The sequence below is a fragment of the Gopherus flavomarginatus genome, chromosome 4 (assembly GCF_025201925.1).
Source record: "Gopherus flavomarginatus isolate rGopFla2 chromosome 4, rGopFla2.mat.asm, whole genome shotgun sequence".
NCBI classification, from domain to species: domain Eukaryota; kingdom Metazoa; phylum Chordata; order Testudines; family Testudinidae; genus Gopherus; species Gopherus flavomarginatus.
In genome coordinates, this window is record NC_066620.1 from 37,318,853 (window position 1) to 37,331,565 (window position 12,713).

The 12,713-nt window shown below is 45.1% G+C and overlaps 1 long non-coding RNA gene across 2 annotated transcripts; it reads right to left on the minus strand.

Annotated features, from left to right (window-relative positions):
- Positions 1–421: 421 nt before the first annotated feature.
- Positions 422–12,668, minus strand: LOC127050253 (uncharacterized). 2 transcript variants are annotated; one of them, XR_007774173.1, is made up of 5 exons: positions 11,213–12,668; positions 11,010–11,075; positions 5,186–5,297; positions 4,854–5,019; positions 422–2,237 (listed from the first exon to the last, which is right to left on the minus strand). It is a non-coding gene; the product is annotated as an uncharacterized LOC127050253 (long non-coding RNA). The 2 variants fall into 2 exon arrangements; XR_007774174.1 differs by lacking the exon at positions 11,010–11,075.
- Positions 12,669–12,713: the final 45 nt, after the last annotated feature.

Below are 12,713 nucleotides of genomic sequence, written 5' to 3' on the forward strand. Positions count from 1 at the left end.
CGTGCAGCTGGACATGTTTTTGGTTGGCAACGCTGGCTGTTAAAAAGGACCTGCTGATAATTCATCTCTTTTTATACCCAGCTGTTCTTTTCAAAATATAAACTGATGGCCAATCTGGAGAGAAAAGACCGGTTCTTAGTCTGTAAGCCTCTGCTGTGGAGCATTTAAATCCACCACCAGGCAGCCATAAAGTCTTTTGGTAGCATCCTCAAAAGCTTCCAGAAAGAATTGTGCTTTTCCGGGGTACATTTGCCCAGCGAGCATAGTGATTTGTAATTTATCCCTGGGTTTTTTTAACAGAACCATGTACTTTGCATTTAGGTTAATAATGCAACTCTTTTCCCCCCCTTACAAACTATGTTCTGAACTATATACATAATGCTCAGGTTCCTTGTGGTGCACGTACTTGGTAAAGGCTTTCTCAATTTTATTGCTTTCACAAGCAGAGTTCATCAGAACGTCTACAATAATCACATTTATTTGTATGGGTAGGAAATAGCCAGTCATCGTCAAAATCTTCAGGGCAGCCCCCCTCCAAAATTAATAAAGGGATATTTACCAAGCAGCTTTTATACAGAGGTTGCCAGCAACTGTAACAGCACATAATGTTCTCGGGCATAACTGACAACACATTTCTTTTAAAGTAACTTTTTTCCACAGTTTCTAGGCCCTTTGAGAATTACAGAAAAGAGGTATTTCCACTATGTATCCATTTTCAAAAGCCATAGGGCTTCTTTAAAGGCCCCTCTTTTGTAAACAACTTTGTGTTTTCTTAAGGGTCTTTGTCTCTATTTGCCGCTGATGTCTGGTCCTTATGTTTGCACCTCTATTGTTTTTGGGGTGTTCTCTCTCAGGTCTGTTCTATAGTCCAGGACTGGATCTTTCAAACTGTCAAAGTTAATCTTTTCCCAGTTTGCTATGTTCAGGCTAATCCCTTTGACTTTCATATAGGCTTTTCCTCCCGATAGCTTGTACCAGTACATTTTTGAACCGTCTGATGCAAACTCGGTGAGGTGTTGATCTGGCGGGATCTCGCATTTGAGGTCCCCTAAATAATCCCCCCGAGAGGGGTTTCAGTCACCCTCCCTCTTCTTGAATATCACTGAGTTAGTGTCATGGTCCAGGCACCACTCTTGCAGCCTGTCTAGCAGGTTGTATAGTTCTAAGTAAGCGGTGATGAAACAGGCTACGAAGACATTGGTATTGCCAGAAACAGAGTACCGGTCTTTCGCTTGCTTCCAACACACGCACGCTGTTTCATCATTGACAAACCTGCAGGATGAAACCTCGTAATTGGGGGGGAAAAACAGGGACTGAAAGAGTTCATCAGTGTCTCTCAATGCTAGTATTGGGTAGCTTTGTTCTTTGGCCGAATTTACCCCAGAGAGCATTTAAAAACAGTTTAGCGATTTGGTGCTTAGCAGGGTTCACCGTGATCTCACGTTGGCGTAAATGCACACCTTCTTTCCAGTAGAAATCATTAACATACTTTATTTTGTTTTTCTTCATCCGTGCATCAGCTGGTATACTCTGAAGCCTCTTGTTTCTGATGGAGGTGTAATTTTATGTACTCTGAAAAGAGTTTGTCAAACTTTTCTTCAAAATTCCAGATTTTGTAGATTTTTGCCATCGCATACGCCTTTGCTACAGCCATGTTCAATTCCACTGTGCACCAAGTCCCCAGGATGACTCTCTCCTCATCAGTATGGGCGCACATCTCCTGCTGCTCGGTTTCGGCAGAAGTTTGGCAGAGCGGGAACATAAGTTTGCCACCCGCTCTGACAGATAACATTGGGGAAAGAGGCCTCATGGGATACACTTTAACTTTCGCAATTCCAAAATAATTTGTGAGGGGTCCAAATTTGTCATGAACTGTATTGGGGTGTCCGATTGGGTATTCCTTGATTTTTGTTTACGAAAGGGTACAGGCTGGTAAAATCGTAATAGTGGATTTCTTCACTGGGCTTAGGTTTGTAATATAGGTGGATAATGTTAGTCCTCCCAGCAAAAAGAGCATCACTAGGCACCAAGACTGAGGCAACTGTGCTTTGTTTAAGAAATCTGCAAGCTCCTTGTCTGTTTTTACTGTTGTCTCCCACTCATGCTCTCAGAGGGTCCTGACTACATACCCTAGTCTTTTCAGACAGTTGGTCTTGAGTTGCATCTTGTAATAAAGAAACCTGAAAGTTGTCCCCATCCTAGGATTCTGTGCTTTTTCATGATAACCGGTGAAACAGCTGTGAAGAAAACACCTGTTAAAGACCATGCATACCCAGTCAACGACAGCGCAACCATCTAGCAAAATAGGGGCCTACCTGTAATTCCCCACCCCGTAACGCATGCTATGTTTGTATATTTTCTTTGTGAGTGGTAAACAGCCTGAATGGCTGGTTTCGAATATCTCTTTTTCTGCCTGTGATAGTTGTCCAGAGATAGAAGGTCTACCATGTTAGACTGTAAAAATATAAACCTGTACTTTGTCACATAGACAGATGCCACAGCTTTATGTACCCAAAACGATCTATACACAATTTACCTCTCTGAATTTATCAGGGTCTCTCTCTGCAATATCTCCCGTCTCTGTCATTTTCATGATCACTTCTCTGTACAGGATACAGGCTCATCTCAAAATTTTGACATCCCACTGACAATAATACACATGTTCTTTCTTCAAGTCAAATGTCTCCTATTGGTTGTCCCAATACCAGTTGAGAAATTCTACTTTCTGCCCAGGCATTATGCTGTTGACACCATAGTGCTCCACCCCCAGCATTGGCCTCATGTCATTTTGGTTTTCTAAAGTGTTAAAAACATGTGGGAAATACCCTTTGCAACCTTCAAACCCCATCGCCTGCATGAGCTTCCTAAGCTTCATGGGCAAGAAGCTTATGGAGTTTATAAAATGAACACCCAGGGCTTTAACTTCCATACACATTAGCTTACTACCTTGAGTTATCAGTTCTGTGCACATCTTTTCCTTCAATAACTGTCTAATGACAAAGTACACATCATAACTTTTGGAATTGTGTGCTATTAATGTGTAGTCCTGGAACCTTCTGCTGATAAAAATCGTAACAAAGGTAGAAAGACACTCACGGCCCTTAAATTTCCAGGATTTTTCTGGCTTTAGGAACATAGCAAAAATGCAATTAAACACTCATAACCCCCTCTCCTACATTCATACAAAATCGTAAAAAATATACTTTTCTGATGATTTGGGCTTTCTAATGCTGTCCGTAAAACATAGGTGGCTGTCTACATCATCAGTATTCAAACCCTGACACTGCTTACAGTGCTTCCATTTGCACCTTCAAACCCCATCTCCTGCACAAGCTTCATAAGCTTCATGGGCAAGAACTTTACGGAGTTTATAAAATGCACCTGTAACCTGTATAAAATTTGCACCTGTAACCCTTGTCTACATTAGACTGACATTTATCACATTAAAATTTTAGACAGGCATTTGAGGTTGTTGTTTTTTCGATGCACAGTCTACATGCCTGTCTAAGCATTCTTTGGCTCAACAATACAGTCTACAGCTAGGACACTTCAGTTGAGGGTGATCATACATCCCATTTCAACTGGGACAGTCCCTTTTTTAGGTCCTGTCCCGGCCATCCTGACTTTTTTGGCAAAACTTGGCATTTGTCCTGTTTCCTCTTGCCACCTGATCATCAATGAAGTGTAACGTCCCATCAACATGCATTTCTCTATTACTCTGTAACAGCTTAGAGGCTTGATTTAAAATATCTGCAGGAGATAGGTCATCCCTAGTTTTTCTTACCGAAAATAAAGAATTGGTTAAATTATGACTCTCTAAACATGCAAGAATGTAATAGCCCACTGTTAATGCCATCAAAAACTAGCTGTATTCCCTTATGTATGGCTTCAACGACCTGCCAAGCTGACAAAACTAAATTCCTCACAATACACCTAACCCCCTAAATCGAGGTAATTCCTGTTGCCAACTTCTCACTTGTTCCATATACATGTCTGTTTGTGGGTCCTCATCTGCTTTTTCAGGGTTATTTGGGAGTTCCTCTATAGAACCAGCAGGTGCATTTTCTATATCAAATGCTAATTAGAGTCAGCCTCCAAGAGGCCATCAGAAGGATTATCAGGAGCAGATGGGGACCCATCAAGAGGTTCTTCTGGGCAATTTTCTAAATCAGAATCTATGTGAGAGTCACTACCGCCTCGCAGGAACCCAGAGTCAGATTCCACCTCCCCATTCTCAGAAATGCCAGTTTGAGAGCCTCCACTAGGGGGCATCTCGTTTTGTTTTGTTTTGTTTTTCTCCTCATCACCTCTTTAGCCTTTTAAAAAAAATTTACAACAACCCTCATCCTAACTTTTTGGCAGATGTCTGTTTATCCTCCAAATTCTGTCCCCCCTTTTGTTTACACCTCAGCTGATGTGTACCCTTGAGGATGCCTCTTTTACCTGAGCTCCTGTCCACAACTAGTCATGCCTGCTCAGAACCAACCTCGGGAAAACTGAACTATTTTTCAAAGTTACCCAAAAGAGCTTTTTCATTTTTGATGTAGTTTCTAGTCATCCTTTCTTTTAGAAATCCTGAGGATACAACACCCATCAGCTTTCTGAACAAAGTGTCATATTTTTTCCAAATCTCTTTGGAATGCCGAAGAGATATGCCTAGCTTATTGAGATGGGAAAATAGTTTGTAATAATTTTTAGATATTTCATAATGCAGGAGCTTTCAGTCCTCGTTTTTTTTATTCACAACCTCTAAAGCATGTGCTCTTGTGAATGTGCGTGTTTTCACTCAATTTTCTCAGGGCCTTGTGCGATGTCGACCACTGAGGAACTGTGTTTGTGTTGTTGCTTTTTACCAGAGACTTTTGTTCTGTCCTTGGGTTTGACATATCTGAGCTTTGGATGCTAAGTCTGCACTCTTCATTGTTAAAGGTCTCAGAGCAGATTCCTGGTTCTTTGGTGGTTCCGCTGGAGATGTCCCTGTAGCTCTAACTACGGCATCATCAAGTGAGTTGCCCAGGCCTGATTAGGAAAACAGATCTTCCAATTTAGTGTCAAATAAACATTTTTAAAAATTCACAAAACCCACAAAAAACTTAATTTTCCAATCTTTCTCACTCACACCTATGTATTTGCTTAAAATACAAAACTGCATAAACAACCAAACAAATAAGCAAAATATATTTACTGGCTTCTTCCATCTGTCAGCTCTTGATGCTGGTGAATTTTCCTTTTCAGCTGTCTCTTTCTTTTGATCTTGTTTACCCTTTGGTCTAACGATCTCTCATGCTTTGACCATACTGTGGAGCAGACAAAATTATTATAAAATGCATGAAAATGATCCTGTAAACATTTACAAATAAAATACTCTTTAGGGTGGTCTTTCTATTTAAAAAGTCATAGATTTAAAAAACACACAGGTTTTGGTTTATTTCTACCACTAGTGTTTCTCCAAAACCTAGAGATTTTTAATATAAGCACTTGTTTCCACCATACACACCAAAACAAAGTGTGCAATAAAATACTTTAAGCCCCCTCATAACTATGTCTTGGATAGGCCCCCCTAAATCACCAACTAATTTAAACATTAAAACTAATTAAATAACAAACAACCCATTTAAAATTTTTTACACATGTTGCAGAGTAAAAACACCAGTAGTTTAAAACACTCAAAACCAAACAGTTTTGCAACAAAACACTTCAAGAATCCCACACTTATCTCTAACATAGGCACCTAAATCACCAACAACTTTAACCATTTTAAAACACGAACAAAAAACATATTTTGCAGAGTAAAAACCCCACTGCTTTTGTGACGGGATACTAGCCCTGCACTGGAGCAGAAGAGATTAAGGCAGCACTCTTAACAGCAGAAGCCACGCCACTTCAGCCCTGCTGGGCTTGCTCCAACTGCTGCTGCAGTATAAAAGGGAGTAGCCTAGCTCAGTCTGTGCTGACAGCTGAAGAGGAAGGATGTACCTCGCCGGCTCCAGCCAAGCAGCAGCCAGGTACCTGGACTGAGGGACCATTAGGCCGCACTCCAGACAAGTGGAGCCCTAGTGGTGCCAGCCATTGGACCACGCAGCCCTGAGGCTGAGCACGACCATATTAACCATGCCCTTGCCTCACCCCCAGGGTGACTGGGTGTACTGGCCTTGTGACATGTGGTGGAGAACATGGGTAACAGTTGGGACCTGCTAAAAGGCCCTGAGTGAGGGGGGACTGCCTGAAGCAAGCTTAGAGTTCCCTTTGCCTGTTAACCACTGCGAAGCAAGATGGAGACCAACAAATTATTGAAGTGGTTGTTAGAGCACCAACAACTACAGACAACCCAGCAGCAGCAATGCCAAGCACAGCTGATACAGCAGATCACTGCCCAGCAGCAACAGCTGATGTGTGAACTGGCCAACCAGCACCAGACTCAGCAGGAGCAGTTGGTACAGTAAATGGCACAATTGTTGTGGCCTGGAGGGGCCCATCTCCCTGGCTTGGTGGGAGCAGATGCAGGAATGCTCCTCGCCAACCTCACGGTGCAATTTACAGAGATTAGGCCTGGAGATGACCCAGAGGCCTTTCTAATGACTTTTGAGAGGGTAGCCAATGCTGCATGATGGCCTCCCAAACACTCGGCCAACCTGCTGGCCCCCTGCTTGACAGGTCCAGCTCAGCGCGCATACCGCAGTATGGACACACTGAATGCCCTAAAATACTGGAAGGGAAAGGCCGTGGTCTTGGACCAGATAGGCATCAGCCCTGAGACCTACCACCAGCATTTCCACCGGAAATGGTACCCTCCTGGGGGCAGGCCAACAGTGGTGGCTCAGTGTCTCTGGGACTGTACCTGGTGGTGACTAAACTCCAAGAAACAGTCGGGGGCCCAAGTGACCAAAACAATGATCCCCAAGCAATTCACCCAGATAGTTCCCAGCAGAGGGAAGGAGTGGGTCCAGCGGCATTAGCCAGCGACCCTCGCTGAAGCTGTCGAATTAATGGAGGACTACCTGGTGGCAGAAACCCCGGAGCCACAATCCCCCAAGCCAGCAACACTGAAAGGGGAAGGATGGTCCAGCTGAAGGGAGCTCTTGCCGCAATGAACTGGGGAGAACACAGCGCCTACTCCAAACCTTGGATGGGTGTACCCACAGGGGGAGGCTGGGGACCGGTTCTATGAGTGTGGGCAAGAAGGACACTTTTGCCAAGATTGCCCATACCTGGATTGTAGTTATGGCAAAATATGAGTGGCCAACCCCCAAGCCCACAGGAAGGGCCCAGAGAAACTAGTGGTCCTTGTAAGCATAAATGGGACTCCAATGCTGGCCCTGGTGGACACCAGATGCAGCCAGACCCTCATCCAAGATGGTGTGGTACCTAACCCCGAGCCCACAGGGAAGGAGATACAGTTGCAGTGCATCCATGGGGACATACGGCTCTACCCCACGGCTAGGGTTAAACTGGAGATTACCCCACATGATGCGGTCCTCCAGGTTGGGGTCACCCCCAGATTAGCATATCCTGTGATCCTGGGGAACAACTGGCCTTGGTTCAAGGAGCTCCTAAGGGGCCACAGGCAGTGAAACCTGGGTGGGGACAAGGTAGCAACCCTGTGCAGAGGGCTACTTGGCCGATCAGCAGATTCTGACCCAGGGGAGAGCCCTTCTGACCCCTCTGTGGCCCTAGACAGACCACCACCCTGGGCAGAGACCTCCATAGAGGATGCCCTGACACAATTGGAGACCAGCAGGGACTTAGTCCGGGAGCAGAGGGAGGAACCTGTTGGGTATCCTGTGTCTTCAGACATGACCAACGGACACACACAGGAACACATAGAGACTGGAGTCTTCAGTTATGGCTTGGTTTATTGTAGCAGAAGCTCAACTACACCCTGCAGAAGCATAGCTGTACCACACTCGTTTCCCTCCCCGACATCCTGGGGAGTGAGCACTGTGATCCTTTGGCATTTCCCCTTTATTGTAATCATCAGCCCCAAGTGAGCAGTTCTGGTCTCGGTCATGGCCCATGATTGCCAACTAAGTTTGTGGACGATGACCCCCGACACTAGGACAGGTTGCTCCTGGCCCTGCTGTTTGTCATACGGGAGGTACCCCATGCATCAACTGGCTTCTCCCCCTTCAAGCTTCTCTATGGGTGTCAACTCTATGGCATCCTCAACCTCATTCGGGAGAACTGGGAGGAGCAAGAGACCTGGGTCATGCGGGTGGTCTGCTATGTGTTGCAACTGCATGAGCGACTCCATACTCTAGGGACTTTCACCCAAAGGAATCTTTTACAGACTCAACACATACAAAAACAGCACTACAACAAGGGGGCCAAACTCTGCAAGGTCGAGCCGGGAGATAGAGTCCTACTCTTGTTACCCTCCCACGAGTCCAAAATGATGGCCAAGTGGCAGGGATCCTACGAGGTCACCGGATGTGTGGGACAGGTAGACTATGAGATCTGATTACCGGGGTAACAGAAAAAGACACGCATATACCATGTTAACCTGCTGAAGGTATGGAAGGCTCATTATGCCTTTCCCTCTGGCGCCTGAACTGGGACCTCTGGTCGATGGACCCCTAGAGTCAGGGCTGGCCACAACGGGCACCAAGCTAAGCCCTGAGCAGCAGGTACAGCTACAGCAGGTCTTGTAGGCCTTTCCAGAAATCTTATCTGCGTGCCTTGGGTGGACATAAGTCATGCACTACCATATAGCCACCTTACTGGGCCACCAACCCCTCTGGAGGAAGATGTGGAAGGCTGTCCAGAGGGAATTAGATACCATGCTGGAGCTGGGGGTAGTGGAAGAATCAAGGAATGAATGGTGTATCCTGATTGTCCTGGTCCTGAAGCCAGATGGGACTAGACACTTTTGTATTGACTTTTGGAAAGTCAACGCCATCTCACGCTTTGATGCATACCCCATCCTCTGGGTGGAGGAGCTCTTAGGCTACGAGGGGCTACAGTCCTGTCCATGCTCGATCTGACAAAGGGGTACTGGCAAATAGCCATTATGCCAAACTCTTGGGCAAATATGGCCTTCCCAACACCATTCGGTCTGTTTCACTTCACGATGATACCTTTCAGGCTGCCACCCTCCAGAAGCTAATGAATTCCATCCTGCAGCCTCATGACCAGTATGCTGTGGCATATACTGATGACACATGATATATAGCACAAACTGGGAGGACCATCTCTGGCACATTGCCAATGTGTTAGGAGCCCTAAAAGAGGCCGGGCTCACAACAAACCTGGTCAAATGTCACCTTGGTCAATAAGAGGTGACATACCTAGGGTATACAGTGGACAGTGGCAAGCTGAGGCCCCAGTAGATAAAGTGCAAGCCCTAAAAGACAGGCCTGCCACCATGATAAAGAGGCAAGTGAGGAAGTTACTAGGACTGGCGGGGTATTACCACCTGTTCGTATCCAATTTCATAACGCTAGCTCTCTCAGACGTGACCAAGAACTCATAACCACAGAAAGACCGTTGGTCTGAGAGATGCGAGACAACCTTCCTAACACAGAAGGAATGGCTAGCCCAGGAGCCAGTTTTAACCAACCAAGACTTTATGAGGCCCTTCATTCTACAGACAGATGCCTCAGAAATGGGACTCGGGGCTGTTGTCTCCCAACAAGCTGATGGTGAAGAACACCTGGTCCTATATCTAAACCAGAGAGTATTCCCCAAGGAGACTTGATATTTGACTATCGAGAAAGAGACACTAGCTGTGAAATGGGCAGTGGAGACCCTGCATTATTACTTACTGGTGAACCCCTTCCAGCTAATTACAGACCACACACCCCTTTGCTGTCTTAATAGCATGAAAGACACCAATGCCCAGATCATGCATTGGTACCTCTCCCTGCAGCCATATGATTTCCAAGTCTTCCGTTGACCAGGTAAAGCACACGCCAATGCAGACATCTTTTCAAGGCATGGTAGGGAGGAGGACAAGGAAGGATACCAGACAGGTACCCTCTTGAGGGGAAGGATGTGTGACAGGGTGTACTGGCCCCGCACTGGAGTGGAAGGAGTTAAGGAAGCACTCTTAGCAGCAGAAGCCACGCCCCTTGATTTTGCTGGGCATGCTGCAATTGATTCTGCACCATAAAAGGGAGCAGCCTAGCTAAATCTGGGCTGACTGCTAAAGAGGAAGGATACACCTTGCTGGCTCCAGCTGAGGAGCAGCTAGGTACCCAGATCAAAGGAGCAGCACATGCCGAGGCCCAGACAGGCACCCAGGTACCTGTGGATACCCTAGGGAGATTGCAGCCACCACCTGAGGCACTCTGAGTCCCCAAAGACACCCTGACTTCAGCTGCAGGAGTCATGGTAGAAAGTTGCCAGGGAGGGACTAGCCAGTGTCCCTGCAGCAGTCAGCGTGGTATGGGTGGATTCCTGGCCAACTTTGGGGACCCAGTGGAGCAGGGAGGGCTTGGGTCCCCCTACCTGGCTACCCCCCCTTCTATAGGGAGTGGCCCATCAAAGCCCTCCTCTATCAACTCTGGCCATAGGGCTGCACTTCCCTGCCACCTTGGGATGACCTATTGACTTTAGCCATTAGGGCTTGCTTCCCTAGTGGGGCTGGCCACTGGACCATGCAGCCCTGAGGCTGAGCGCAACCATATTAACTGCAGGGCTACCACACCCTTGCCCCACCCCCGGGGTGATGGGTTGTACTAGCCCTGTGACAGCTTTAAACACTCCAACAAAATATTTTTTAATCCTCCCACACATACCACCACTATGTCTTGCACAGGCCCCTAACTTACCAACAACAATTTATACATTAAAACCATCTTTTTAAACTATTTTGAAATTCATTTTGCACAGACTAGACCCCACCTCCCATAGTTTTAAACACACCAAACTGACAGTTTGCAACAAAATACTTCTCAATAAATCCACACCTATGTCACGCACAGGCCCCTAACTCACAATTTAAACTTTAAAACCAACTTTTAAAACCATTTTAAAACACACTCATTTAAAAACCAATTCCAGGAATTTACCTTCCATCATAGAGTAAAGGGGTGCTGCACATGGTTATTCTGTTTTTGCCCCATGTGTATTTGGGACTTTGGGTTAAAGAACAAACACAATTTTAGTTAATATTATTCCCCAAATGCATCCAACTCTTATACAACCTGTTTAATACCAGTTGTTTTTTATTAAACAGTATTAAGCACATCTGTAATTAAAAATGGGGTTTTACCTTGCCCTGGTGAAATACAGCTTGAGGTTGCTATTTCCATGCTAAACAGATCACACTGCAATAAGGACAGGTATCAGTATTAGTAAGGACAGCATGGACAAAGAGTAACGTTTTATAAGATATATTTTCAGAGTTAAAAACAAGCAACATACCTCATCTTGCAGTCCAGCAGCAGCTATTTTGTTCAAGATAGTTTCTGTTATAAGAGGACAGTCTTCCCTCCCGCCACCAAAAGGAGGGGGGTTATATCATCCTACCTCTTTGTTTCAAACAAACTTCAATGTCTGTAATTAGCAAGTTGATTTGATCACTAAAAGTCTTAATTAATAGATACTTAAGGAATTTAGGCACCCCGCCCCAAACATTCCTTTTTGTGGTCTGAGGTGAAAATTAAATTCTCTGCACAACTGGGATGCTTTTGACTAAAACTTCATTAAAATAAATTTTCCTTTTTCAATGAAAAAACAAGGGCACTGTAGCATTTTATTATAATATTAAACAGTAAAATCAACACACACAGATATTCTTAATACTACTGTCTCTCTCTTCTCAGGGAGGAGGGATAGCTCAGTGGTTTGAGAATTGGCCCACTAAATCCAGGGTTATGAGCTCAATCCTTGAGAAGGGGCCGCTTGGGGCAAAAATCTATCTAGGGATTGGTCCTGCTTTGAGCAGGGTGTTGGATTAGATGACCTCCTGAGATCCCTACCAATCCTGATATTCTATGAGTCTCCTGAGCAGGGAACCTTGCAGCTGTCAATGAATGTCTTAAGGAGTTTGTGATTTATTTTAAACATGTTTCTTTCATGCTTAAAGTTTTGGTTTGTTCTGAAATAAAATGGATGTAGCATGACCACACTACAAATACCCAGAGCTTTTAAATGATTGATGTTTCTTACAGCAAATGCTTATTATATAAAAGTATGGTGGAGGGTTGTGAACCCTTGGAACATTTCAGTTTTGTGTTAGACTCTTGTTTAATTTGTAAATATATTATTTTAAACTTTTAATGATTGTGGATTGCTAGAAAGACTGGCCCATAGTGTTCAACAAACTCCTGAGGTTTTTTTTAACTGTCCAACAGCGTCGACAAACTCCTGGTTTAGTTCATTTAATATAAATCAGCACTCACCATCCCCACCCACCTGCCTCCCTTACTGTGGGTGTACATCCATCAAACCTGATCATTAATACCTTTAACCCAGATGGAAACAAAGGTGGATAATCACATCTAAGTCAATCTCTATTGACGCCAATAGAGTTACTCCTGCTATTTCAGTGGGGGTCTGCTTAAATGGTCAGCTCTGTTTGTATGCAGAAACATGTCCAAAGGTGAAAGTAAGCTGGTACAGTCCAGTACAGCGTACTGGCAAGAGCCAGTACACCGCGCCAGACCACACCGGCTTCCACGGCAGGGATTTAAAGGGCTCTGGACTGCCCTTTAACTCCCACCTGTGCCTCCGGTGGCCAGGCTGGGGCTGGGATTTAAAGAGCTCAGAGC